The sequence below is a fragment of the Mustela erminea genome, chromosome 14, assembly GCF_009829155.1.
Source record: "Mustela erminea isolate mMusErm1 chromosome 14, mMusErm1.Pri, whole genome shotgun sequence".
NCBI classification, from domain to species: domain Eukaryota; kingdom Metazoa; phylum Chordata; class Mammalia; order Carnivora; family Mustelidae; genus Mustela; species Mustela erminea.
Window position 1 is genome coordinate 74936223 of NC_045627.1, and position 27687 is coordinate 74963909.

The 27687-nt window shown below is 45.8% G+C and overlaps 1 pseudogene; it reads left to right on the top strand.

Moving 5' to 3' along the window:
- The first annotated feature begins 19871 nt into the window (after positions 1-19871).
- Positions 19872-21144, top strand: LOC116573190 (annotated as a pseudogene).
- The last annotated feature ends 6543 nt before the right edge of the window (positions 21145-27687 follow it).

The window sequence follows — 27687 nt, forward strand, 5'->3', positions numbered from 1 at the left end:
CCCAGTGGAATGACAAGGGCCCCTGCGAGAAAGAGGCAGGTCCTTAGAAGAGCCAGTAGAAGGAAGTGTGACAGTGGAATAAGAAGTGGGAGCAATTGGAGACGGGAATCACGAGCTGAGGAGTGCTGGCAGCCTCTAGGTGCTGAAAAAGGCCAGGAAGCAGGTCTTTCCCCTGAAGCCTCTGGAAAGAACATGGCTCTGTTGATGCCTTGTTTCAGACTTCTGACCTGTAGAACCATAGGAAAACAAATCTGTGTTGTAGAAGCCTCTAAGTGTGTAGTGATTGCTTCCAGCAGCAATGAGACACTAAGGGGTGGCCATTTGGCACGGGGCAGGGAGGGAGCTGCTGCAGTCAGTGGGGTCCATGGACGTGAAAGAAATGGATTACACTGGCTTACTTCCTCCAGATCCGCTTTGCTTCTGCTGTTCCACTGCTTTCTGCCACTGAAGGGGGTCTCTCCTCCCTCTGGGTAGGTTTCAGACCCTTGGATGGCTTCTTCTTCAGTGGACTGCCTTCTCTGTCCCTTGAGTCTCCAGAGAGGCATCATCCTGTGTTTCCTTTGCCTGTCTGCCAAGAGGCCTCCGTCTACTCAGGCAGATGAGACTTTCCAGGATTTGTCATCAGACCCCAGAGTTCCCTCTTAACCCTTAACTTTCTCACTCTCTTCTTCGTCATCTCTTCTCTCCATCCCCTCAAAAATCACTCAGAGGCAGACAGGAACTCAAGCCACAGTGGGATTCAAATTCCTAGTTCCAGTTAGGAAACAGGAATGAGGAGAATCTCCCTCTTGTCCCTGAAATGACAAAAGCCACTGGGTCACTCCACCTCTCCGTGTTCTTACAGTGTGAGCAGATCCCAAAGGCAGATCTGTAGGCAGGCCCTACTTGCTGCCAAGAAAAAGGACTGGGTCCCAGGCCCCATCTCGATGTCCTCAGGGAGCCTCCTCCAAATGCTCCAGAGAATTTTCTCCCTAGCACAACACTCACCATTCACCAGACCAGGAACCCACACCTCCAAATAAGATAACACTTGTTCCTTTGTACAAACCCCAGGTTTTATGTATACTCATTGATTCATTCTACCATTGAACATTTTCCTAGAATTTTCTGGGTGCCAGACACTGTGCCTAGCTGCTGGAGAAACATATCTGCCAGCTGAGGCAGTGCAAGCCAAGTTCAAAGAAACCATCTTTGATGTTTTGACAGATAACAACACAGAAGAACCACCCAGCTAAGCCCAGTCCGGATTGCTAAATCATAAGAAAATAAATTGCTGTTGTCTGGGACAACTAAGCTGTAGGGTAGTTTTTTGAACAGCAACCTTTCCCTGAAACATTCCCAGACCTCACCCCTACATAAGAATGGAAGGTTTGTCTTTCTCTTTCAGATTCTCCCTGATGCCTTGGCCCAGCTCTCTCAAGCCCTTGTTGGTCAGCTGCTGGTAGTTCTGAAACAGACAGGGTAGAATGTCACTGTGAGCACCTGACCAACTAGTTCTTTGTGTGGCCAGGTGTAATTAAGTAATCAGACATTTGTGAGCCTCAGACAAGGGCTGCCATTGATCTTTAGGCTCCTCCTTTAGTGAGAAGCCCTTGGAGCTGGAGCCATTAAGGTTGGGCAAGGATGACTCTATGGCCATCCCAGGCATAGAGCCCCACCTCATGCTGTCACTTATAGGAGATGCCCTGATCCTATGGTTGTCATGACAACAGGACCAGTCATCCCTTAAATGCACAGGCCAAAGGATCTTTTCATACCCTTTACACTCCAAGGACCAGAAGACCTCAGCATTGTGAAGTGTAGGTGAGGCAGGGACAAACAGAAAGAATGATCCTTCCATTTTCTCAGATTTCTCCCACATGAAAGTGGCAGCACTCTGAGGACAGACCCCAAATGCATTTGTCTTGGATGAACAATATAGAGGAAGTTAACAATTTCACCAACACTTACAACTGCGGATGGGCCCACAAGCCATCGTGCGGCAGACTTGCTGTTCAGAAATGGATCACATGAGGGGTATACATGAGTTGAGTAGTAGCCACTGCCATGCCCATCCTCAAAGGCTCTTCCTCCCCACATCACACCTCTTGGTATGTAGGGCTGGTTGCTGAGGGTAATGTAGGCAAATTAACAAAGGAACCTCCTGGGAAGAACCTCCTGGGTCTTTTTGAAGTCCATTTCTCAGATGCATCTGATATATCTGGAGAGCCCCAGATAACTTAGTGGACAGGAAGTATAGAAAAGACACCTAGGCCCTGGAAAAGTCAACATGAAGAAAGAGAGAGCTGGGGCTTTTGTGTAAATGACCCTGACCCGACCCTGGAAAAAGAGGGGGCCTCAAAGGAGATTTCTCATGTATAAGGGATGTCATGAGAAATCACTGAGAAACAAACAAGAAGTAACCGTGTTCTCCATAGGCTGGAGAGGTATATCACCATAGTTACAAGAAATCATACATTTACTGTAGATAAGGCCAACTGGATTATTGCCTTATCCAGTAAAGAATTCAATTATTTAATTCAGTAAAAATTTATTTGTGAAAGCTTGGTGACCACAGCTAGGAGGAAAAATGAGAGAAGCAAAGAATTAGTTGTAATGTGACATCATCAGTGCAGAAACAGAAGGATATACAGGGGCCAGACACTGCTCTGAGGAGGAAAGCAGTGACAATTTCTGGGGCTGTCCAGGAAGGCTCCCAGGAGGAGGTGAGCAATGAGATGGGTTTTGAAGGGTAAATGGGAGAGTTCATTAGGGCAAAAGGTGGGGGTTTTCTTCAATGGTTGGCACCCTGTGGTTTGTGGATGGGTCCACTTGGCTCAGAGGTAGAGGAACAAAGCCAGATTTCCACCCAGAAGTCACAAGGGCCAGTGAGATTGGCCAGTGATAGAAGTTGTGTTTTTCTCTGAGTCTTTGTACATGGAAAGAACCAAGAAATAACAAATAGAAAACAAATCTGCTCATCAGCAACTGTAACTAGTAAGACTCCAAATGGTGGTGGTGCTGGCTCTCCCCGCATCTGCTGGAGAAGTTTCTACATTGACTTCGCACAAGGGCTCTCTCTGCCTGAGCCCTGAGGCCAAGTTTTCAGTTCTGAAACCCCATTTGTGGAGATGGTCTCTCTAGGAAGCTGATGCCCACGGTAACCCCTTTCCTTACTCAACAGAGCAAAACAGACTGAACCTCCAGCAGGTTGACCAACACAGGTCTTGAGCAGAGACTCGAGTCTTCTGGTCTATAGCTGGTCCCACGTCCGAGAACCCACCTTTGACTGTGGAGGGCTCCTACTGGGTTTCCATTGGTGGGTGCAGCCCTGAAGGAAGTATCACCCCTTTTGAAAAGAGCAGATGTCAATCTTGTCACTTTAAATTACCTTCAGCTAAGAGGGACTGACAGAAACATGACGCCGAATGAACTATATTTGACTGATATTCTGTCAAATATCGCATGGGGTTGTGATCCACAACTTTTCCCATCTGCTGCTCTGGTCTGAGTCACTGAATGCACAATAGCATAATTACCATATCTTGTTCGGGTTTCCCACCATCGGATCAGAGCACGTGAATGTGAAATGTGCCCACAGAAAAAGGAAGCCCTGGTGGGGTGGGTGCGAGGGCAAGGGGATCCCTCGGTTCTTCCCTTGGGGAGAGCCGGTGAGGGGAGGGGGCTGCACCGGAAGGCGTCCCAGCCCTCGGCAGGGAAGGTGCAGAAACAAAGGAGGGAGCTGGAGGACAGGAGTAACGGAGCAGGATTAAGATCACACAAACCTGCAGCCCTTAGAAACTGGCTTAATCCATTTTATAAAGAGTTGGGAGGGTTTTTCGCTCTGTGAATATAATACCTTGCACATCTGATCAGCTCTTTTCCCAGAACATTTCAAAGCTCTCTGCAAATACAACAGAGTCTCCTTAGATTAGAGCATGGCCTATTATTACCTGGCTTGGAGACACCCCAGGTCAGCGGGTCACCTGGGGCCCTCTGAAATAAGACAATTCTCTACAACAAAAAGCCTGGTGTGATGTGGTTTGTCTAACTAGTGGTTTTCTAACTACGTGAGTCATGGGACCCTTTAAAAAAAAAAAAAAAAAAAAAAAAAAGCACATAGCCTAAAGGTAAACTCCTAATTCAGAACAAAGTATAGCTATTCTGGTTAAAGCAGAATTGGGGTGTGAGGGGGAGCAGAGATGGGTCCACTGGACGCCCCCACCCACCGAGTCCCAGGACTTCCCGGCCACAGTCATGCACCCACCCCCAAGCACGGGTGGGTTTTCTATGAAGCAGATGGAACTTAAGTTACTTTATGGTACCCTCCAAGACCAGGTACCTCGTTTTGTTTCACTTATTTTGTGTTGTTTTTATAAGGAAGGGCCCCCACGTGACATGTTTCACGTCACACTGAGTGCCAGGTAACTTGAGGCCTTTTGTGCAAGAGCGATGAAGGATTTCAAGATGGCGGCAGCTGAGAGTTAAACCAGGCACAGGGCCCTCCTGAGACCATGGGGCCTGGTGTGTATGTCCAGGTGGCACGCCTAGAAGCCAGGCCTGACTCCATGCCCTGCAAAACCGTGCATCTGCCCTTTTCTCCAACTTTCTAGAGAAATGCCAATAGTTTCAAAGGCACCCCCAGTTCCCCTGAGCGTTTTCCTCCATCCTAGCGAGTCAGGATTGTCAAGCTCGCAGCCTTGCGGGCCTGAGGCTCCTCCCGGGTGCAGGGCTGGGCCTCCTGCATCTTATTTTCCCCTAGAAGAAAGGCCTTAAGATGAATGACTGCAATTGTAAACTAGAAACTAAAGCAGACCAAAGAATTTGTTAGATGCTCGGGGATTGGGACTGGAGCGGTGTTTGGGGAAGTTGTGGCTCGATCTTAAAACCCTCAGAGTATCGGACAGAGTCGTTTGAGGGTGCTCCCTGAGGGCCTGCACTCATCCACACCTTGCCTAGTTTCCCCACGATCCTGGGCTGTGGTCTCATTGAAAACGTGTCTACAGAATAGATACAGGGTCTGTCCCAACTAGACAGAGAGCTCGTGGTCTTGTAACTCGGCGACACTCACTACAAATGACAGACCTTTGTAAGTTTCTTCCCCTGCTTAAAAGTTCTTCTTACCCCCTTCTTTCATCCAGGCCCTATCCCCATGCCAGAGCCCTGCTCAAATGTCCTTTGGGTGCCCTGCCTTCTGATGAAATAGGCTGTCCCCATCGGAGGGAAGGAGGGTTGTCCTTGGAAAGCGCAGCTTGATGCTGGATCGCCAGTTAGTGATGGTACCTGCAGGGTCTACCCGGGAAACAGAAGCCCCTGATGGACAGAAAGCAAGTGGGCTTGACTGCAAGATGCAACAGCTGAGAAGCCAGCCGGGAGTCTCTGAGTTCTCCTAGGGATGAACAGCGTGGGAGAGCTGCAGGACCGTCGGCCGGAGGGGCAAGGGGAGGCAGGGAGGTTAACAGGCTGAGCAGGTGCATCTAGGCAAAGCCGCATCCACAGCATCCGTGCAGAAGAGCTGGAGCCGTGGAGGAAGAGGAGATGGACAGTGGTCCTTCCTTACCACATCCTCTCTCCCTCCAATGCCACCCCAGCCCTAACCCAGTTCCTAACCCCGGAGCCTGTGTGGGAGGCACAGCCTGCAGGGGCCAGCCCCTCTGGGCCGGCAGAGCAGAGACAGGGCATGGAGAGGACCTAACGACCAGCGAGCCCTGGATTGTGTGTGGAGTATCATGGAGATGCTGCTCTGGGGAAGATGGGGAGGGCCATCTGAACTCCAACACCTCTGGGAACCTTCCAGCCCCGAAAGGGAAGCTTGATAGAAACACTTCACTTTTCTCATCAACTCACATGAGCATGGCCTTAGAAATCGCGATTTTCATGCTCAGGAAAATGACAGTAGAAAATCTTTCCATCGGATATGTAATGTCCCATTGGGTTAATTTCTTTTTATAACTTAGGAGAAACGTGTTTTCTGACTTGCAGATTCACTTCCTTTTAGGAGACAATGAGAGTTATATAACCTATCATGTTTCCCTTTTTGCCTTAGCGGCCAGGAAGCTCTAAATTAAATTTCAAACTTCCTAAATACAGGTTTTCAATTATATCTATCCTCTTCTGCACATCTTTAAAAAACCCACAATGTCTAATTCAACCCTCTTATTGATGAAATTTCTTTTTAAGATTTTATTTATTTATTTGCCAGACAGAGATCACAGGTAGGCAGAGAGGCAGGCAGAGAGAGAGAGAGAAGCAGGCTCCCCACTGAGCAGAGAGCCCCATGCGGGGCTCGATCCCAGGACCCCAGGATCATGACCTGAGTTGAAGGCAGAGGCTTTAACCCACTGAGCCACCCAGGCGCCCCTGATGAAATGTTTTATAACATAAGACACCTCAAATACTTTTAAAGAGAAAAAAAAAGTACTTTTAAAGAGCAGATAAACCTCTGCTTCTTTTAAATATAAGATGATCCCAACAGTTCCTGCCTCTAATTCTCCCTCCCATTTGGTCCCTGTCCGTTTCCCCTCCCCCACAAAACTCCCTAGTGATTTGTCATTTTCCCACGTTGAGAAAGCCACAGGCCCTTCCCACTTCTCCATGGCACTCTCTAACTCTTAAATTGTCACTGTATGTCTTTCACTTCCCTCTACACTGCCCTTGGTGGAGATTTCCTCTCCAGCAGGGCATGAACCCTTCCCAGGCACTGCCACCATCACGGGGCCCACTAAAGAGGAAGCCGAAAGCCTGGACAGAGAAGTGAGGACCAGCGAAGGTGGCGGCCTGGCGTGTGGGCATGGTCGGCAGCCCTCGGAGGCTTTGGGTCACTGACCCCGTCTGGATCCAGCTCTGCCACTCACCTGCTGGGACCAGCGAACACCTGTTGTGACCACCAGTTTACCAGCACAATGGTCCTTCCCCTGCTTTGGGTAACAGCACCCTAATTTTTTCCCTAGGAATTACTCCTCTTCCGTTGCCTCTGGGCTGCATGGGGTTGACTTTCCAAATGGCATGTCCTATCTGCCCAGGAACATGGTCAGGTGACCCATCTAAACCCATGAGTCTGTCTTCCGAGAGGGTACATTTTGAGTGGGGTGACAAGCCGGAGCTCAGACACCATGCCTACCGTCCCCAGTGAGCCCCAGTGACCCCAGACAGCTCCCACCACCTCCAGCCCCAAAGCGGAACTCATCCCTGCCTCTCATGCCTGCATGCTTGAGGTTTCTTTGTTTTTTAAAGAATGAGTTTCTGTTGGGGCGCCTGGGTGGCTCAGTGGGTTAAAGCCTCTGCCTTCAGCTCAGGTCATGGTCCCAGGGTCCTGGGATCGAGCCCTACATCGGGCTCCCCCACCGCCCCGCCTGCCTCTCTGCCTACTTGTGATCTCTCTCTGTCAAGTAAATAAATAAAATCTCTTAAAAAAAAAAAAAAAAAGATTGAGTTTCTGTTGTGGCAACCCTCACACCCCAAGAGATACCAGGCCCCATTCTGGGAAAGTTGTGTAACCTCATTGAGCTCCAGATTCTCCATGTGTGCAGCGGATACCAGTGCACCCGTCATGGGGAGAGGAGTAACGCACTCAGTCCATCATGCGTGTTCCAGAGATGTCATCCCTCCCTCCCTGTCCAGCAGAACAGATGACCTTCATCAGGTGATGGGAGCTGCCCCCGTTGCATGGGCAGCGAGGGCCAAGCGTCAACGGTCATCTCCAGAGACCTCATGTTCTCTGCCTCTCTGCTTCTCAAGGGATTTCTCAGGATCTCCCCAAAGGATAAGCAATGGCTTGCCCATTCCAATGAGGGAGAAGCAGGACTTTGAAAAAACTTCTCATGAGGAGTGAAAACATCAGATTCTCTAGCGGTGGTCTTTGCCGAAAGTCCTGGCCCAAGCTCCTCCCCAGCAGTGCTCTATGCTTGGTGGACTCCTCCCTCCATAAACCTGCTGCCAATTCTGTTTTCAGAGCGTACGCACAAGCGGACTTGGCTTTGAGAACCTGCTGTTTCCTATGATGCCTCGCTATTGGTGGGCCCTGAAGAGCCTTCCATCCTTCAGGAAGACTTGGTGATCCTGGAGCTAGGTGTGGCCGGACATGCACAGCTGTCTCCCTGGGTCCCAGGCTCCAGGGAGCGCTGTCTCAATGATAAGAGTGTGAGCTAACTAGTGATACTCCCAAGCCCACGGTGGACTCCCGGAGAACCAATGGCTTTTCCAAAGAGCTGGCCACAGAGTCTTCTTAAAATAATACTGGTGCTATCACTGCTGTTGATTGCTTCATATAAGGTAGGAACAAAGTTCATCAGCCTTACTTTACAAGCGCAGAATCAGGCTTAGCAATTAAGAAACTTGATCAAGGTCACATGGCTATGAAGGAATAGAGAAAGAATCTCACCCAGGTCAACAGGAGCGGGAAGCTGTGTTCTTCACCGTTATGCTCTACTGCGTCCCCCATACTCCCAGGGGGAGGCCCACTGGGTTCCCCACTCACAGTCCCCAGGTGGCCACCAGCCACCTTGAGATCATGGAGAGTAAAGAGAACCGATTTCTAATTCTGTGGCTTGGTGGCTTTGGAAAGTGACATTTGCTCTCTTATTCTTGATTCCCTCCTCTGAGGAGTAGGGGACAGGACCCCTCCTCTACCTCGGTGGAATGAGATCATCTACAACATTCTCCACAGAAGCGCTGTGACAGGCGTTGCACTGTGGACCTCCAAAGAGTCCTGCTAGGACTTTTTTCCCATGTCACCTTGGGCCTAAAGATCTTCTTGCTTCAGCTGGAAAGGGGTTGGAGAAGCTGGAGATGGATGGGAAGCCCAGGCCTCAAACCTCCTGCCCCGTCATCCCCAGCAGACCCGGTGACCACAGCATTCCCTCTGCCCTGTTCTGGCAAGCCGAGTGGCTCCCCTCACACACCCCATGGCCACCTCCTCATTACAGAACAAAGGAACCTGGCTCTTTCCCTCCAGTCCAGAGAGGGTTCCTAATTGGCTTTCCATTAAAGAGAAAATAGACTACTGTTTCCACCTCATTATTTATGAGCCTTTCTGGAAGTGCATTTCCATGCACTCTGGGATTACTCACGCCCATTTTGCTTGGCCATATTTTATGATCTGTTTTATTTATTCAGGGCCTCTATTGGGTACTCACATCTGAAACCAATTAAAAACCAAGAACTAGGAAAAACCAAATAAACACCTGGAGATGTCCAAACCCAGTCTTTCTAAAGCCTGTGATTGGGAGACTGGCATGACCATGCCAGGAGACAAGGCTACAGGAAGTAGGGACTTCTGTCCTAGACACCAGGTGACAAGGTCACATGGATGGCCACACGTACATTCAAAGACCTGTGGACAGGGCTTGGGCTGAGATCACCTGGTTCCAGGGCTCACATGGGATCTCCCGGTACAGGGCAATGGCATCGTGGACTCATCTCTGGATGCCCCTCTCTGTCTGGCACAGAGGAAACACTCAAAACTTCTTTGCTCAGCCTTGGATTCATTACCGCCATAACTGCTGAAGCAACCTTATGGAGAGCCATCTCTACGGATCTGGGAATAGCTTCCCTTTTAAAGACACTGCCTCTAGCTCTACCTTGAAAGGATTCTTGGGGGTGAACGTGCACCCTTTCTTTCCCTTTCTTTCTTTCTTTTTTTTTTGGTGGGTAAAGAAACCTTTAGTGAGGATTCAAGGTCCCCAAGGAAGATGCCGCGGGGGAACAGTGCTCAGCCCCCACCCCCTCCTGGGTTCCATGGAGCTTTTCAGATCTGTGCTTCTGCTGATGCTGGTGAGGCTTATCTCGTCTGTGCCCCTCATAGATGTCATCATCGTGGGCAGCTCATGGCAGTGCAGGGGGCAGGAATTTGTCTTGTTTAGCCAGAATGTAGTTGGAGTGGGAGGTGAGATGTCAATCCATTTAATGGCAGTCTCCTCCTCCAGCCTGAGAGCCCTCGAGGACAGTCCTGGGAAGGTTCTCAACCAGTCTTGGCAGCAGGTGGAGGCCGGAGGTGATCCTGATCTCCCCCCAACCCCAAGTCTCCAAAGTCTATCCCGTCGGGAAGTGACCTGCTGGAGCCAGCCGCCCTCCTGCTCCCGACTCCCCGGACACGTGCTCCCTTTCAACCTCAGCAAAGCAGTTTCCAGGCTTGGTTTTTCCAGAGACCTGCAGTGTATCATTCAAACATATCCTGGTGGGGATCAGGGTCTCAGCCAGAGAAAGGCAGGCCCTTCCTTCCTTTTTTGGTGGGGGAGGTCTGAAACCATTTCACACTGCTTTCTAGGAGATGCTCTAGAGTCTGTGTCCTCGGACAAGCCATCCTGCATCCTGTTTGTCCATGTGAGATGCAGGGAAGCCTCTCTTTCCTTCTGCCCGCCTTCCTCCTCCTCCAGCTTCAGTCCCTGCTGGAGCAGAAGGCCTCGCTGCCCGACTTCCTACCTCCGCCCTGCCGAGACAGTACCTTGGTTGGTGGTCTCTGTCCTGAAGCCAAATGCCCCATTCTTCCCCTCACACCGAGCTGGGCGTACAGACAGCACGGCGGGTGACAGGTGCAAGGACCACCAGCAGCGGTCTGTTGGGGCAGCAGCAAGATGGTAGGAATGCCGTGCACTGGAGGCGTTTTGTAGGGTTTCTCTTGGGATGAAAAGAAATGGTCCAGGGTGATGCTTGGGTGAAATGGGGAGAGACATAAAAAGATATCAATTTCCCATTATAAAATATGTACGTCGTGAGGGTTTAATCTGGGGCTGATTCTCCTTAGACCTATCCCTCCCAATCTATACCCGTCCTTAGTAACATATCAATCATTTCTTCCTTCACTTATTCATTTGTTCACTAATTCAACGATGTGTTGAGTGCCTTTATGTGGCAGCCCTAGCTGTCCATCTGATAAAATGCTCAATCCAGCCTTCTTCCCCCTCTCACCATTCAGCCTGAGCCTTTCTCCTGGGATAAAAGATTTCAGAAGCTTACTACCCACTTGGCATCTAAGAACTATAAAAGCCATCAAGTCTTGAGGCAGGAGGGGAACTAGGAAACCAATACAATTAATTCTACCGGTCCACACAAACCACGGCTTCCAAACTTGAGGTCTGTTCTCCTACATCTTGGTCCCATTTTTGGTGAACACGACAATATCTTGCTGCTGCTACTAGATGATAGGCTTGATGGTTCCTAATATGAGAGGCAGGCACCCAGTCTCCCTTCTCTTCTGCTATCCTCAGCAGCACATGAGGACTGACAGTGGTGAGGGAGCGGGGAGCAGATGTGATGAGTGAATGGAAACTGGACCCTTCTCCGAGAAGGGCTGAGGTTAGTGATGTTGAGGAGGTAGGCTGAAAGCAGCTGGATCCTCTTCAGGACAGTGGGGAAAAACAGTCGGAATTCCTATACTGTTGGTGCTGGGGACCCCACCAGCCATCCAGGGAAGGCTAGGGACCCCTTCTTAGATTAATATTTGTAAATTCCCAAAACAAAATATATAGGCTAGAAAGGAAGCCAATTATATTAGAATGCAATTATCAAAATATTTTTTAATTGTGGTAGGGTAATTTAGTGCTAGTTTATGAACACATGAAAATAACAAAGCAATGCATTTAAAATATAGGCAACATTAACTCACGTTTCATTTCTTTGAAGACATATTCATAGGATGGTTATTGTTTCTCAGCTTGATCCTGGCCAATGTGACATGCTTGTCTTGGAAAGAGCAATGCACACATCATGCTGGACACTCGGTTGACTTTGTTTTTAATTGTGATGGTTCCAAGGGTGGATTCACAAAGAGAAATTGATGCAAAATTATTTTAAAAGTTCCCAGCTTGCTTGACAAGGAACACCTTGAATCCTCCAAAGTTTATGGAGCTCATCTCCAGCTGTGGGAACACACGACTCCGTCATTTGGTGGCTGACCCACTAGGGTCCAGAGTTGCTCCAGAGGTGACAAGCTATGACTTGTAAGCGTCTGCAGACAGGAGCACTGAGATCTTCTGCAATCTAGGGGCAGTCAGATAACCAACATCATGTCAAAGTAGAGCATGGGTGACATTTCAAGATCAGCATTAACTGTACTGCTGTAGAAACACAGCTGAATTTCTCCTGGGGACAGAGTCACAGGTACCACAAATACTATGGATTGGTTTCCTACACCCACAAGGGGAGGAAACACTAAAATTCATCAGGAGGCTAGCAAAACGATGTCATTTCTTCCTATCGAAGTTCCCAGACCCCACAGAACACCTTGGAAGTCCACGGACACCAGATTAAGAACCACCCTTCTAGGGGAAGATGATGAGGAGCAGAGGTAGAAGCTGGCCAGACAGCACAGATCTGGAAAACTCCAAAATTCCAAACCTCAGCGGGCCGAGCAGAGGAAGGCCTTTAATGAACGAGACCATCCACATCCTCATGTCAGAGCCGTGGTGACATAGACCCTCTGCTCCCGCAAGATGCTCAACGAAGTCCCCCACTCCCACACGTGCTTCTAGAGTAAGTGGACCTTGAGGCAGAAATCAAGGAAGGGGCCACATTTTGTAACTGGATAAATCCAGAGGGACTGCATATCTGTTTGTCAATGAACCCAGATTCAGCTGAAGTGGGCACTTGGGGCCAAGAGGTAAGGCTCACCTGGAAATGTGCAGACCCTCAGGCCAGGCTTTGGTCCTCCACGGGTCTTGGGGTGCAAGTCCAGAACGATCTCATTTAGATCTCAGGGTCCTGGGGACCCCTGCAGACCTTGGGTGGCATCTAGAAAGCTCACAGAGCCTTTTGCATGGGAGGAAATCAGTAACTCACCATTCTGATGACTGAGAAGCTGGGTGCACTGGGGCACATCCCCACCCCACCCCCGCCTTCTTTTTCCGTGGCGCGCAGCCCTTCCCTGTGGCTCGGGCCTCCAGAAGCGAGGCGAGGCCTTAACTTGGTGTGTGGTGCCCCCGTCACCAGAGCTAAGGGTTTGCCCCTTTCAGAAATTCAAGCGAGAAACTGGCTCCTGGCAGTTACCAAGCCAGGCAGTGCTCGCTGAAGAAGCTATAATGAGAAGCCGACAAAAGAATCCCCTTTGCCCCTGTCCTGCCTCCAGCAAGCCGGCCGCTTCCCCCACGCGGGCTCCTCCACGCTGTTTTGGACGCTTTCCTCCTCACCGCAACCTCCATTCCTGATTCCCATTCTTCTGAATGTGAAAGTCACGACCTTTGTGGTTTATGGGCCACCAGAGACTGAACTAAATGTGTTAGCTCTGAGTCCAAACAAGTAATAGCCGGCCAATTAAATTAATAATCCATATTGTTACAATGTTTAACCATGGCTGTTTCCTCGGCGGTCTGTTTAAATCACAGCCAAGGCCTGACCTATTAAAAGGAATAACTGGAATTATGAGAAAGTCCATTTAATAAACACGGTGAGGAACGCAGCACAATCGGGCATGAAATATTTATTGCCACTTGAAGCAGAGCGCTGTTTGGGACTTTAAGATGGCATTAATGAATGTGTTTTAATTTCTGGCTCGCAAGGTGGGAGGTGGGGCTGGGACCGAGGGCGCCCTTTGGCAGATTCCTGGAAAAAACGGCTCCTGTTATATTCTTACTTTGTGCTGGGGCTGTTTGTTGATGCGTGGGGCTCCCCCAATCCACTGTGGAAGAAGCATCTTCCCATCTGTGGAAGGTGGGCATCTGACCCCTGCCCTCTTGTGGACATAGCACTTGCTCAGTAAACGCTTGCTGGATGGACAGATGGGAGGGTGCATGGATAGACGGATGACAGATCATTTTGACACCTTAGTATCCACATTTGAATGATCTAGGACAGATAAAACACTTAACATCCTGACCGATACAGGCTGCATCCTTAATAAACAGTAACTGCCCTTGAAGTTAAGAAAGCAACGTCTGGTTAATTTACTGGAAATTCAGTGCTCACATTTGAGAATTCCTCAGGAGCCCCAGAGCTGCCCCAGGACCCTGAACCGCCCATTTAGCTTTATGGGCACTTGGGAGCCTGTTTTTGATGAGATGTTTTTGTTTGACTATTTTTGGCTTTTCTCAGAATGGATTGTTTCTTTCCCTGCTTTCCTGAAGCTCAGTGCCTTATCTCCACATTTGTCCGGACATGTCCTGTTTTCCCAGGTATGACTCCCTTTCACGGGGTCTGCCCCCTTTTCCCAGACCTCAGCTCTGAAGTTCTAATAATGGGTTTAAAAATTGTGGTTGCTGTGATGATAGCCCTTAGCAAGTCTGCTAACCACCAAGTCAAGCAGAGTGGCTATCGGGGATCTATGAACATGGTGAGTGGGCCTTCTTCATCGGAGACCCCCCAAGATGGGACAAGGAGGGGTCAAGTCCTGCCAGAACTTGTTTTCCAGAGGAAGCAGAAAGCAGGCAGACCAAGCCATATGCTGATGGAGCACATAGGACATTGTGAGGACTAAGGGCGGGAAGTGGAGACTCGGGAAGGCCTGGCTATGGTCTCCCCTCTGAGAACCAGGGGGAGTCTCCTGGAGACCACAAAAATACCCTCAGCTCCAGTCACCCCACCCCCAAGTCTAAAATTAAATGTATTACTGCATGCAAGACAAGCAAAGGGAGGTCTCATTTTGAAGAAGGAGAATCTTGAAACTGAAAATAGGGAAAGAGGGATGTAGGATTGCTTTCCTTTGGAGAAAGATAAGATGGTTCTGACCTTGTGGAAGATTTGGTGGCGTCTCATCTCCTCTCCTCTGTGTTCAAAAGCTAAGGATGATTCCAAAGAGGAATGTGCTAAGTGGCCAGCATCCCACGGAAGGCGTCCTAGGAAGCTTGCCTGCCCGAAGTGGGCTTCGGAGGGCTCTGTCTGTCTTCTCTGCCTGCCCTCGGCTCATCTCCTGTTGTCCATGACTTGAATCTCTCTAAGCCTTAATGATGCTTGCAGGCTGATGGATATCATGACCGCATCGGCATCCTGTTTTCCCGTACATTGGAGGGAGATTTCTGCCAAATAAAATATGTCTATGCCAAAGATGCTTTCATGGTAGAAGCCTTCAGAACTAAAGAAAGACACAAGGTAGAGTTGCTTCTCATCACCCATCCCTCCTCTACGAGTCGTGAGTTCCTACAGAGTGAGACCGTATCTCATTCATCTTTGTATTCCCTGCTGTGATTTGCACACGCGCTAACATCTTTCTGGTTCTCAGCAAACACTGTGCATAATAAAAAGCCACTATTTATAGAGCCTTTATCATATCCAAGCCCTGTGCTAAGTTATTTGCCTGTGTTCTCTCGTGTTCTATTCCCAACCACATGATGGCTTTCCATCATGATGCCCCATTTTACGGACGACGGCATTGAGACACAAAGAAGCTGAACAATCATCCCGGATCACCTAGATAACAAGCAGCAACCCTGGCATTTAAACCCTGGTTTTTGTAGTTTCAATGCCTTTGCTTTCATTGCCATGTTTCATTGCCATGTTGTTTGGTCTCTGAAGAGAAAAATGTACATAGATATATAGCTCCTCCTCAAGAGTTTGTTGGGGGGTTTTTTGTGGTTTTTTTTTCTTTTTTTTTTTTAAGATTTTATTTGTTTGTTTGAGAGCAAGAGAGAGAAAAACTGGGGCAGCGGTGAGGGATAAGCAGACTCTGCACTAAGCACAGAACCTGACAGGGGGCCTGATCCCATGACCCCAACATCATGACCAGAGCCGAAATCCAGAGTTGAATGCTTAACCGACTGAGCCACCCAAGCGCCCTCATCTTCAAGAGTTTGTAGTCAAGTAACAGACACATAAAGAGTTTGTAGTCAAGAAACAGACACATAAAGAGGTCATTTAAATGCAGTGCATTGGTGAGCTCTGCCCCGGTGACCAGGGGGAATACAAACGTGGCTCCAACAGTCTAATCTGTAGGGAATCAGGACAGCTTTCCGGAGGAGGTGAGATTGTAACTTATTTTATTAAGAGATGAAAGGTTGGGCAGACCGAATGTTAAGTGAAAACAGGAGACTATCCAAGCAGAAAGAAGAACTTGGACGATAGGAAAAGATCTTTGGATCCAACACCTTGGCAGGATGGTTCTCAGTGGTAAAAAGATGTCAGGACCTAACTACCAAGGAATTACCATGGAGGAAGGTGTCTGTCTAGCTACTGCGGAACTCTTCCCTGTGCCTTCAGCTAGAGATCCCAGTCGTTCCTCTGTATCCCACACCCACTTCCTGCAGGCTCTTCCTAATGGACTGTCTCTAGGTGCAGACACCCAGGACACCAGACAATTCCATCCAAATACCTTCAGCCATTAATCCAAACTGAGCTCATTGGGTCCGCTCCCCCAGGAACTGGGATGTGAAGCCCTGAGAACAAATCAGCTCTCTTTGGGAAGATGGGCCTACAGGTCACATAGACACGGGAATGTGCCGTTTTGTGGTACCCACCAGGGAACCGTGGGTGAGCGATTAGGAAGTCTGAAAGCTGATGAACGAGAAAAGAGAAATAAACAAGCAGCTGAGATGCACAGGTGATCCCACAGCCTCAAAGAAGGAATAACAGAGAAAGGAGAAAAGCAGACCCGGCCACCGCCAATGAAGAGGAGAGGGTAACCGCCTTGGTTACTGAATCACAGGGTCATTTCTTGCCTTGAAATGATGCAGTTTATAATCAATCCCTCTTTACTCACAGCCGCTTCAATAGGGTCTCTGAAGACACACCTGAGAGAAGAGGCATCCATTCAGGGCTGGATAGGCAAAGCATCCCAGCCGTGCAGAGGACGCCTCCAAGGCTGTTCCAGGACTCAGCCTGGCTCTGACAGAAGGTGGTGCCGCGCCCAGACCTAATGGAAAAAAGCAGCCCCGGAGTCATTGTTATCTCTGTATGTAATTACAGAGACTCAGGCTTTGCAGGACTTCTTTGAGAGTTCTGCTTTTACAGCAGGTTAAACCTTTATCTGCACAATAAATTGTTGAGGTTATGATTAACTAGGGCTTATCCATCAACAGTGTGGTCTTTTCTGCAGTGTCCACACCGATATTTCTCATTTTGATATATGGCCTCACTTCACTGCTTCAGTGACGAATATTAACACAATACGGACATTTCAAAAGTAATCTTAAAAAGATTATTTTTAAATCTTTTTTAAAGTTACTTTTTTAAAAAAATAATTTTAAAAAATCTTTAAAAATGTAATCTTAAAAAATCTTTAAAATCTTTTAAATCTTTTAAAACTCTTGAAAATCTTAAAAATCTTAAAAAGTAATCTTAAATTTACTGAATTTAATTTAATTAAAATTAAATTTAAAATTAGAAGTTAAAGTAAAAGTAAAAAATTTTACTTAAAAATCTTAAAAAATCGTCACTGCTTCAGTGACAATTTTTAATACAATAATGATATTTCAAAAGTAATCTTTTAAAAAGTAATCATAAAAAATAAATAAAATAAATAACAATAATAAAAATAAATAATAAATAAATAAAAATAATAAAAAATAAAATAAATAAAAAATAAATTTTAAAAAAATCATAAAAAATCTTTAAAAATCTTAAAAATCAAAAAAGTTCTTAAAAATCTCAAAAGTAAAAAATCTTAAATTTACTTAAAAAGTAATCTTAAAAATCTTTAAAAAAATTAATCTTAAAAATATATAAATACATACTGAAGTTGTAACTTTTTCAGATGCAAAAAAAGTATGATTTCGTTGTGCCAATAGCACTAAATGAAGATAGGTACTGTAAATGAAATATCAAACTACATATACTTATGTCTTCACATAAAAGTCTATATGAATTTCTTGCCCCAAACCTGGTATCAGCCTTTATCCAGAGATCCCTAGTTTTGGTGAGAAATGGTATTTATAAAACAGTCTTGGAAGATGGAGCTCTTGTTGCAGTTGGATTGGTCATTGATTCTAGGTGTTTAGATGGAAAGTATTGGAAAACATTTTTTTAAAAGAAAAGGCATCATTGTTTATGCTGAATATCCAATTCTAACCTAGAATTTCTGTACTTTGACTTACTTGGTTTTATATACTTATTTCTTTGATGGTGAAAATCTTGGTTCCTAAGAACACCAATGTATTTAATTACTCATTTGATATATTGGAGATAGTTTCAAAATAAGAATATCGATATTAATACTAACAATATGATTTTTGAGGTACAAAATGAGAGTGGAACATCTGTCGTATCAGAAAGCAAAGCTGTCAAAGACTTCTATAATCACATCACAAGGACACAGCATGAGCTTGAATTGGCTCCCCACTGGCCAAAGGTGGAGAAATTTGAGCATAAAAAATACTCATAACTATATTGAATCAAAACACATCATATATGTCCAAATCTGTGAACTCATACTGATACTTTTTTTTTCAATTTTTTAAAGATTTTATTTATTAATTGGACAGACAGAGATCACAAGTAGGCAGAGAGGCAGGCAGAGAGAGAAGAAGAAGCAGGCTCCCCACAGAGCAGAGAGCCCGATGTGGGGTTCGATCCCAGGACCCTGAGACCATGACCTGAGCCGAAGGCAGAGGCTTTAACCCACTGAGGCACCCAGATGTCCCCATACTGATACTTTTAAAAGAATTTTTGGAGCACCTGGCTGGCTCAGCCGGTAGAGAGTACGACTCTTGTTCACAGGGTTGTTCAAGTTCCTCAGGGAATGTGGAGCCTACTTAAAAAAAAGAAACTTTCTTCTAAAAAAAATAAAAAAAATAAAGGAACTTTCATAGATAATTTTAGAAGAGGCTACGAAACTAATTAATTTTTCAAGAGCCACAAAATTAAGAAAAAAACCCAGTATTCGCCTTCCTTCCTAGCAGGAACTATAGTTCAGAAGAACCATAGAACCGCTTTATTTCTTTTCAGGAGGCTCCACACCGAGCATGAAGCCCAACGTGGAGCCCCACAGGCTCACACCAAGATCAAGAGTTGGACACCCAACCAACTGAGCCATCCAGGTAACCCCATTTGTTATTTTTAAGTTTAACAATAATAACGGTATAACAAAGAATCCTTTTACATTTAATAGATACACTGAAAATGTACAGTGAATGTGATGTTTGAGATTTGATTTAAAATAATGTGGGGGATTCATGTATGCGAAGGGGAAGGAGGATGATATAAGGGAAGCAAGACAGACTGTGTGTGGTAAATGCTGAAGTGGAGGCTACAGCTCCGTAGGGATTGTCTTTGCGTTTATGTTTTTAAAATTTTCCGTAATAAAGTTAAAAAATAAGCCCGAAAACTTGGCCAACCAACATTTTCAAAATAGCCTCCCTCATGATTAAAGAAATGCAAATTAAAGTGACAAGAAATAATTTCCAACCTATCCGATTGGCAAAAGTTAGAAGTTAATACGTGGTGCTGGTGAAGATGTGGCAAATGGGCATTCTTATGCATTCCTGGTTTACTTGCTAAGTATTTTGGCAATACAAATAAAAATTGTTAAGGGATGCCTGGGTGACTCAGTTGATTGGGTGTCTGACTCCTGAGTTTTGGCTCCGGTCATGATCTCGGGGTTGTGGGATGGAGCTCCTTGTCTGGCTCTGTGCTCAGCAGGGAGTCTGCTTGAGCACTATCTTCCCTCTCCTTTGCTCCTCCCCCTATACACATGCTCTTTCTCTCTCTCTCTTAAATAAATAAATAAAATCTTAAAAAATTATTTAAATATGTAGGTGCTCTTTGCCCTAGGAATGCCAGTAGTAATTTACCCAAAGGAAATGACCAAACAAGCATATAAGCTGTCTGGTGAAAAATATTAATTACAAGATAATTATAATAGGAAAAATTTTAAATTAACTTAAATACGCACTAATAAGGAATTGGTTTTAAGACTAAGGAAGAGCCACATGATGGATACATACAGAGCCGTTAAGAACTATAATGCACTCTCCTCCTCCATATCCAACAGACAACTACATCTTCTGGTGCTATGTCAGCCACATCCCTGAGACACGATGCTGAAGGTCAGAGTAAATGGATTTGACCATATTTGGCACCTGGTCACCAGGGCCACTTTTAAATCCAACAAAGGGGATATTGTTGCCATCATGATCCCTTCATTGGCCTTAACTACATGGTCCACATGTTCTGGTATGATTCCACCCACCACAAATTCCACAGCACAGTCAAGGTTGAGAATGGGAAACTTGTCACCAACGGAAAGCCCATCTCCATCTTCCAGGAGTGAGATCTTGCCAACATCCTGTAGGGTGATGCTGGTGCTGAGTATGTTGTGGAGCCCACTGAGGTCTTCACCACCATAGAGAAGGCTGGGGTTCATTTTAAGGGTGGGGTCAAGAGGGTCATCATCTTTGCCCCTTCTGCTGATGTCCCCATGTTTGTGGTGGGCGTGAACCATGAGAAGTATGACAACTCCATTAAGATTGTCAGCAATGCCTCCTGCACCACCAACTGCTTGGCCCCTCTGGCCAAGGTCATCCATGACAACTCTGGCATTGTGAAGGGACTCATGACCGCAGTCCATGCCATCACTACCACTCAGAAGACCATGGATGGCCCCTTGGGGAAGCTGTGGCATGATGACTGAGGGACTGCTCAGAATATCATCCCGGCTTCTACTGGTTCCACCAAGGATATAGATAAGGTTATCCCTGAGCTGAATGGGAAGTTCACTGGCATGGCTTTCCATGTCCCCACCCCCAGTATGTCAACCATGGATCCGACCTGCTGTCTGGAAAAAGCTGCCAAATATGATGGCATCAAGAATTTGGTGAAGCAGGTATTGCAATATCCCCTTAAGGGCATCCTGAGGTACACTGAGGATTAAGTAGTCTCCTGTGACACCCACTCTCCCACCTTCGATGCTGGGGCTGGCATTGCTCTCAGTGACCACTTTGTCAAACTCATTTCCTGGTATGACAATGAATCTGGGTACAGCAACCTTATGCTCCACATGGCCTCTAAGAAGTAAGAGCCCCCTGGACTACCAACCCTGGTGAGAGTAAGAGGAAAAGAGAGGCCTCCAGCAGCTGGGGAGTCCTTGTCCCAACTCATTTTCTAATACAATGAGAATCCCCCAACCTCCACAGTTCCCATCACAGACCCCTAAAGAAGAGGAGGGGCTTGGGGAGCCCTACCTTGTCATGTACCATCAATAAAGTAAACTGTACCCAGCCAACAACAACAACAACAACAACAAAAACCAAAAAGAACTATAAGGCAGATGTATATTTATTAGCATGGAAAGATGTGTCATAGCTCTATCAAGAAAGCACAAAATCAAGTTCCAAAGGCTAGCTAAGATACTTTTAGAAAAGTAAAAAGTAAAAAAGTAAAAGTAAGATACTTTTTTGTTTTTTAAAATGTGGAAGGAGAAACAATTAACAGTGACTACCACTTGGTGGTAAAAGCATGGATTGTTTTTTATTGCTTTTCTTTTGCTTATTTTTTCACCTTTCTAAATGAATTTTGACTAGTTTTGGAATTCTAAATAATGAATTCCTGTGTAATTAAAATAGCCTTCACCTAATGAGATGACATGATATCTGGAATTTACTCTGGTCGTCTAGAGGTTGGGTTACAGATGAAACAAGTCTGGCTCTGAGTTGACAGCCCTTGAAGTTGGGTGACTGGGTACCTGGGGGCTCATCTTACTTTGTTCTCTACTTCTGTGTATGTTTGGAATTTTTCATTCTAAAGTGTTTTCTAAAATACTCCTTTTCAGTACAAAGTGACATCTTGTCATCTTTTGTCCCTGCCCGACCCACAGTACACCTCTAGAGGTCACAAAGGGCCAGCACCATGTCCAGAGACATTAAGGCTATCTGATATTTTGATTACTAAAATGGCTCCCCTCTCCTGGGGCCACAAAGACATTGAGTGAGACCCCCTTGCCCTCCTTTTCAGCCTACACGAGACAGCTGCCTAGGGCCAGCAGTGGGGACTTCAGTCAAAAGCTAACTGGTCCACGTGAGAAACAAATCCATAGCCTTAGCACCTTTAACAGTCTGATTCCTGGGTCGCCCCATCTATGATGGCCAGCATTGCTTCCTCCCATGTGGGGCCATCTCTTTCTCAGTGGAAGGAAGTATGGAGAGATTAGTGGATTTGGCATACCCAGCCTAAAGATGGCTTCTTTTTACTTGGCTCCTGCCCTGTGCCTTCTCACCCAGGCATATTGGCTATAAAAGTGCCTAGCATGCAAAAATCACTATGAATATTCATGAAGTCATATTATAAATAATACTCCTTTAAAAATGAATAATTGTCTGGCTAGTCTCCCTGGAAATTGAATTCCTCTCCCACACTTTGAGTCACTTGGAGATTGTTAATAACATTGGTCAGCAAACTGTAGCCCAAATCTGGTCCACCATCTATTTTCATATGACCTGCAAGACTAGAATGGTTTTTTAAAAAACATTTTAAATTGTTGAAATTTTTTTAAAAAAAATAATAATATTTGGTGACACATAAAATTAAATTAAATTCAAATGTCAGTGTCCATAAATACAGTTTTATTGAAGCATAAGTCACACTCATATGTTTATCCATTGCCTGTGGCTGATTTCACACTACCATGACAGAGTCGTTTGCAACTCAGGCCATATGGCCCATGCAGCCTAAAATATTTACTCTGGCTTTTTAAAGAAAAAGTTTGCTGACCTCTGGCTTGAAGTTCTCCTAACCGCTCTTGTGGTTCCCCCTTGTCCAATAGAGCTGAACAGCAATGCCATCCATTGCCAGGAAGTGAGACTGTCCCTCACATATCAGCCTGCAACTGTCCAGATTTGAGGCTTTGGGTTTTAGAAATATTCATTTAATCACCCAGCAAGGATTTAATGACTGTTAACTTTGTAACACATGCAGTTTTAAGTTCTGGGTTTCTGGGGCAGCCAGGGTGACTCAGTCAGTTGAAAGTCTGACTCTTGATCTCAACTCAGGTCTTGATCTCAGGGTCATGAGTTCAAGCCCCACATTAGGCGTGAAGACTACTTTAAGTCCTGGGTTTCTAGCAGTACAGGAAACAAGCAAAAAATTCTCTCTTGGAGCTGAGGTTCTACTGAAGAGAGATGATTACAAACAAGTTGAATACTAATATGTAATAGGCTAAGTGGCCTTAAGTGCTTTAGAGGGAAAGAAAGAAGAAGAAAAAAAAAAAAGCAAGCAAGGCAGGGGTAAGAGGGTTAGGGAAGGGGAGGGTAACAATTTCCAATCAGGTTAGGAAAGACTCCATGGACAAGGTAACAATTGTGTAAAGACTTGAAGGCAGTGAGGAGCAAGTCATGACTATACCTAGGAGGAGAACATTCCAGGCACAAGGAACAGCAAATACAAAGTCCTGATGTGCACCGTGCCCTTTATACTCCAGGATTATCAAAGGCAATGAGTGGTAGAGGTTGAGGTCAGGGAGGCGAGGGGTAAGGAACAGATCATATGGGGTCTTGCAAGCCATGTGAATAACTCAGCTTTCATCCAGAGTGAGAGGGAGGGCGATGGGGGATAAGAGCAGAGAAGTATCACAGTCTTATATCCAATTCCTTATTTAACATCTATCTAAAATATTTCACAACTTTAAATAAATGAGGCATACTCTTCCTTTTATTCTGATTTCTTAAGTTTAAAGAAGCATTGAAATGTATGAGAACAAGTATAAAAGTTTAATAAAAAGAAAAAAGCACATCAGTGAGGGATGCCTGGGTGGCTCAGTCAGTGAAGCATCTGCCTTTGGCTCAGGTCATGATCTCAGGGTCCTAGGGTCGAGTCCCACATCAGGTTCCCTGCTCAGCAGGGAGCTTTCTTCTCCTTCTCCCACCCCTCCTCTGGCTCATGCTCATTCCTTCTCTCTCTTTCTCTCTCTATCAAATAAATAAAGTCTTTTAAAAAAGAGAGAGAGAAAGAAACAAAGCACATCAGTGAGTGTTTCAGTTATCCACTGCTGCATTAAAAATCAACGCAAAGCTTCGTGGTTTACCAGAACAATATTCTGTCATTTCCCATGGTTCTGTGAATTGAGTGGGATCAGCAGGACGATTCTTCTGCTCTTTTTGGCATCAGCTGAACTGGGCTGGAAAGTTCAAGTTTTCACTCACATATCTGGAACTTGGTTGTTCCTCTCTTTGGCCTCTCCTCATGGCTACCTCAGGCTTCTTCACAGCAGGATGGTTTTGGGGTTCAGAGCTGACTTTGAGAGGAAAAAGTCAAAGCTACTACACTGTTGAAGGCTAGACCCAGAACCAGCACAGCATCAATTCTGCCACATTCTGTTGGCCAAAGCAAATCAAAAGCCAACTCAGCCCGAAGGATAAAAGAGATCCCACCCAGTGATGGGTGGAGCTGTGTGTCCTACTTGACAAGAAGAAATTGACGGTGGCCGTCTTTAGAGACGTCCCCCCATAGGACCCCCAAACTCTTGAGCTCCTCTCCTCTCTTTCTGACCATTGCGTATGCATATTGATAGGTGTGATTAATAGATAGTGACTGATTAACTTCATATTCTGGAATCATGAGATTCCCTAAGTCTTGAACATCCTTCTGAGAAACATCCTGAGTCCTGCACCCATGGAGACTGTCCCTTTTCCTCCCTGATTCTGCCGGCCCAGCTGTCTGGCTGAGCCTCCTTGATGTTCCCGGGCACTGTCGTACTCCAACAGGCAGCTGCGCTAATCTCAGAAGACGGGGTGGGTGGTGTGGCATTCTGCAGAATTTAGGGAATGTGACGCAGCTCTTTCCCTAGAAGAAGCCAAAACTTCCCAGACTGGCCGGATGCAACCCCGCCATGATGCTGTTCCCTGCCCCCGCCCCCTTCCCTGTAGGAAGAGACATGGAGGATTAAGCATTTCAATCACCTCTGGACTTTAAAAACAAAAACAAGTCTTTATTTGAAAATAAAATCTTAGATTTACAGAAGAGTTACAAAAACTGTACTAAGTTCCCCAAATACCTTTTGCCCAGCTTGATCTGATATTTTCTCCTTATATAACCATGGTACATTGTCAAACCTAAGAGAGTCACACTGGTACAATACTACCAATTCAACAACAGACTTGTTCAGTTTTCCTCCAAAGACCAATCTTCTGTTCCAGGGTCCCATCTGGGATCCTACGTTACCATTAATGCTTCACCTCTCCTTGGTCTCCTCCAGTCCGTGACAGTGTCATAGTCTTTCTTTGACTTCCATGACCTTGACACTTTTGAAGAGCAGCAGTCAAGTATTTTATAGAATGTCTCTCGATTTAGGGTTGACTGATGTTTTCTCATAATTACACTGAAGTTTACAGGGTTTGAGAAGACTCTCACAGAGATGGGGTACCTTTTACCGCTTCGTGTCCAGGGGCCCGTGACTGTGATTACCTTGTTACTGGTGATGTCAACCTTGGAGTTCACTGCCCTGAAAGTGGCTTTTTTGAGATTTCTCTCCTATAAAGTTACTACATTTCCCTTTCTGTTTTCTATCCCTTAGTGTTGAGCCCACACTCGAGGGGAGAGGAATTGAGCTTCTGGATGAAGGAACTTTTGAGCTTTTAAAAATCCGCAGCACGCTTGGGCAGGGTTGCCAGCAGGGAGGGCCCCAAGCCTGCCCACTGACTTGCTGGTGACCTTGGATGAGTCACCCAGTCTCTCAGAGTTGGGATTTCCCTCCCTCTTGTGAAATCCACAATGGCATCCCTGCCCTACAGCTGTCTCCTGGGAGAAATTTCAACTGGTAATGCTTCAAGTTGCTGGAAGAGAGATCTGATGGGGAAAAAGGGTTCTTGCCAATTACAGCTGAAGTCTTGCCCTGGTCTATAAACATTTTCCAATCCTTAGGTCCATCATCCCCACAACGGGAGCACCCCCTGAAAGTGATGAGGCCATCACCATTTTTATAAAATGGTCTCATGTTATTAACATGCTAATACAGGCTAGATGTAGAAAGAAAATACTGGAGGGAAACATTTTTGTAAAGTGAAGTGTAATTTTTTAAAGGGAATCATTCCCCTGAATCAGATTTTTTGTATAAAATCACTTTCACTGACTGGATTTGCCTCCACCAAAAGGCTCCAGGAATTCCTCCCAAAACACATGCCATCTTCATACAAATGCCTTGGAAAAAACAAGTTTTCTACATTAACAGTGATGAATTACCTTAGAATTGTCAATTGTCATAACCATTTCACATCCTTGAAGGTTGGTTCTTTCTTAGTGGAAAATGCTGGTCAACCTGTATTTTTGACTTTTGGTACTAACTATAGAACTAAACCCCAAGAGTACTGCTGTTTGGTGATTTTAGGAAAGATGTAATTTGGTGATTTTAAGAAAGATGCTGATGAGGTAGTTTTTGTGGGGATAGCTCTATCTGCTGGGATTGGATGTCTTCCTCCATTCTTTGGAAATCACAGCACTCTACCTGGGCTGCCATGTCTGCACAGGCTTTGCCATGTGCAACTCAAGGCCATCCCTCACAAAGGCTCTGATGTATTACCAACTTCAATAGGTGTATTACCTAGGTGTATTACCTAGGTGTAATACCTAGGTGTATTACCAACTTCAATAAAGAAATCCCTTAAAGAGTAGGTACTTGAGTCCTTATTGAGCACAGATGTGTTGAGCCTGGTCTGTGCTATAGGCCATGTAAAGCACGACAAGGTGAACAGTATACACAGGTACTCTACCCATGGACCTTAGACTGATGAGGAAGTGATTGAGTTATCAGTCAATGCATGGAACATGGTGAGTAATCTGATAGGATTAGTACAGGAACTCAAGAATGTATGATGGGAGGTCCAACATAGGTTCAACGTTTAGAAGATGAGTTAGAAGAGAACAAGGAGCTGTAGGACTGTTAAGGACCTGATGTGAAATAGAAACAAAGAAGAGCCATGGAATGTGGGACATTATGATCATCTCTCGCTTGTCCATTTCTGTCCCCCAGCCTGGTACTTTAGATGGGATCCCCTCCTCCCTAGCTTCAGAGGTAATTTCTGTCCTTTGTGGTAGTAATTGGGTGAAGTGGCCCAGACTTAACCCAAACAGCAAATGACATTCCCCTGGCCATAGGAATTGGCTCAGGACAGTCCAGTTAGAGCAAAGATAAAGATTATTGCCCCCACCTTGGATATGACCTACAAAGCTTTATTTATTCTTGGAAGTCATTATACAACCATCAGGGAAAACAGACTGAGGACAAAACCAATACACTGTAGAGAACTGCAAAGCCAGTGCCCTAATCAAACTGTACCTGAAGCCCACTTACCACTGATCTTTCGACTGATTCACTAGCTGATAAATCCCTTTTGTTGTTTAAGTGAGCTTGAGCTGAGCTTTTTGCTATTTTCAGTGAGTCATTCTAATGAATGCCAAGGGAAGAGTAGTTTGAAAATAAGGGAGCAAACCCAACAGTGCTTGATGATAGGAACATGTCAAACAAGACAAGGACCAAAAGTGTCCATTGGATTGGGCAACATTTGTGGCCTAGGCGAGATCAGTTTCAGTGGTGGGGGTGAGGTGGCAGAGAGAACCCTGTGCAGGCTTCTGCTGGACATGTGGGTAGACAGAGAACCCTGAAGCTATGAATCTTTGACTGTGCTTTGAGGGATGCGAGCAGTCCTAATGTCTGTCACTACAGAGAGACTGGAGTTTCTAAGATTTTAGACAATCTTCCCTGTTGTGCTCACTATCCATTAAAATCTCTGCCAACTCCATTAACTGTGGGTTCTGTGCTGTCCCATAGGCTTAACTATAGAAGGGAGAGGACTCGGAATAAACTGTGTAAGAAGCCTCCTGCACGGGGTGTCTGGGTGGTGCAGTGGGTTAAGCATCCAACTCTTGGTG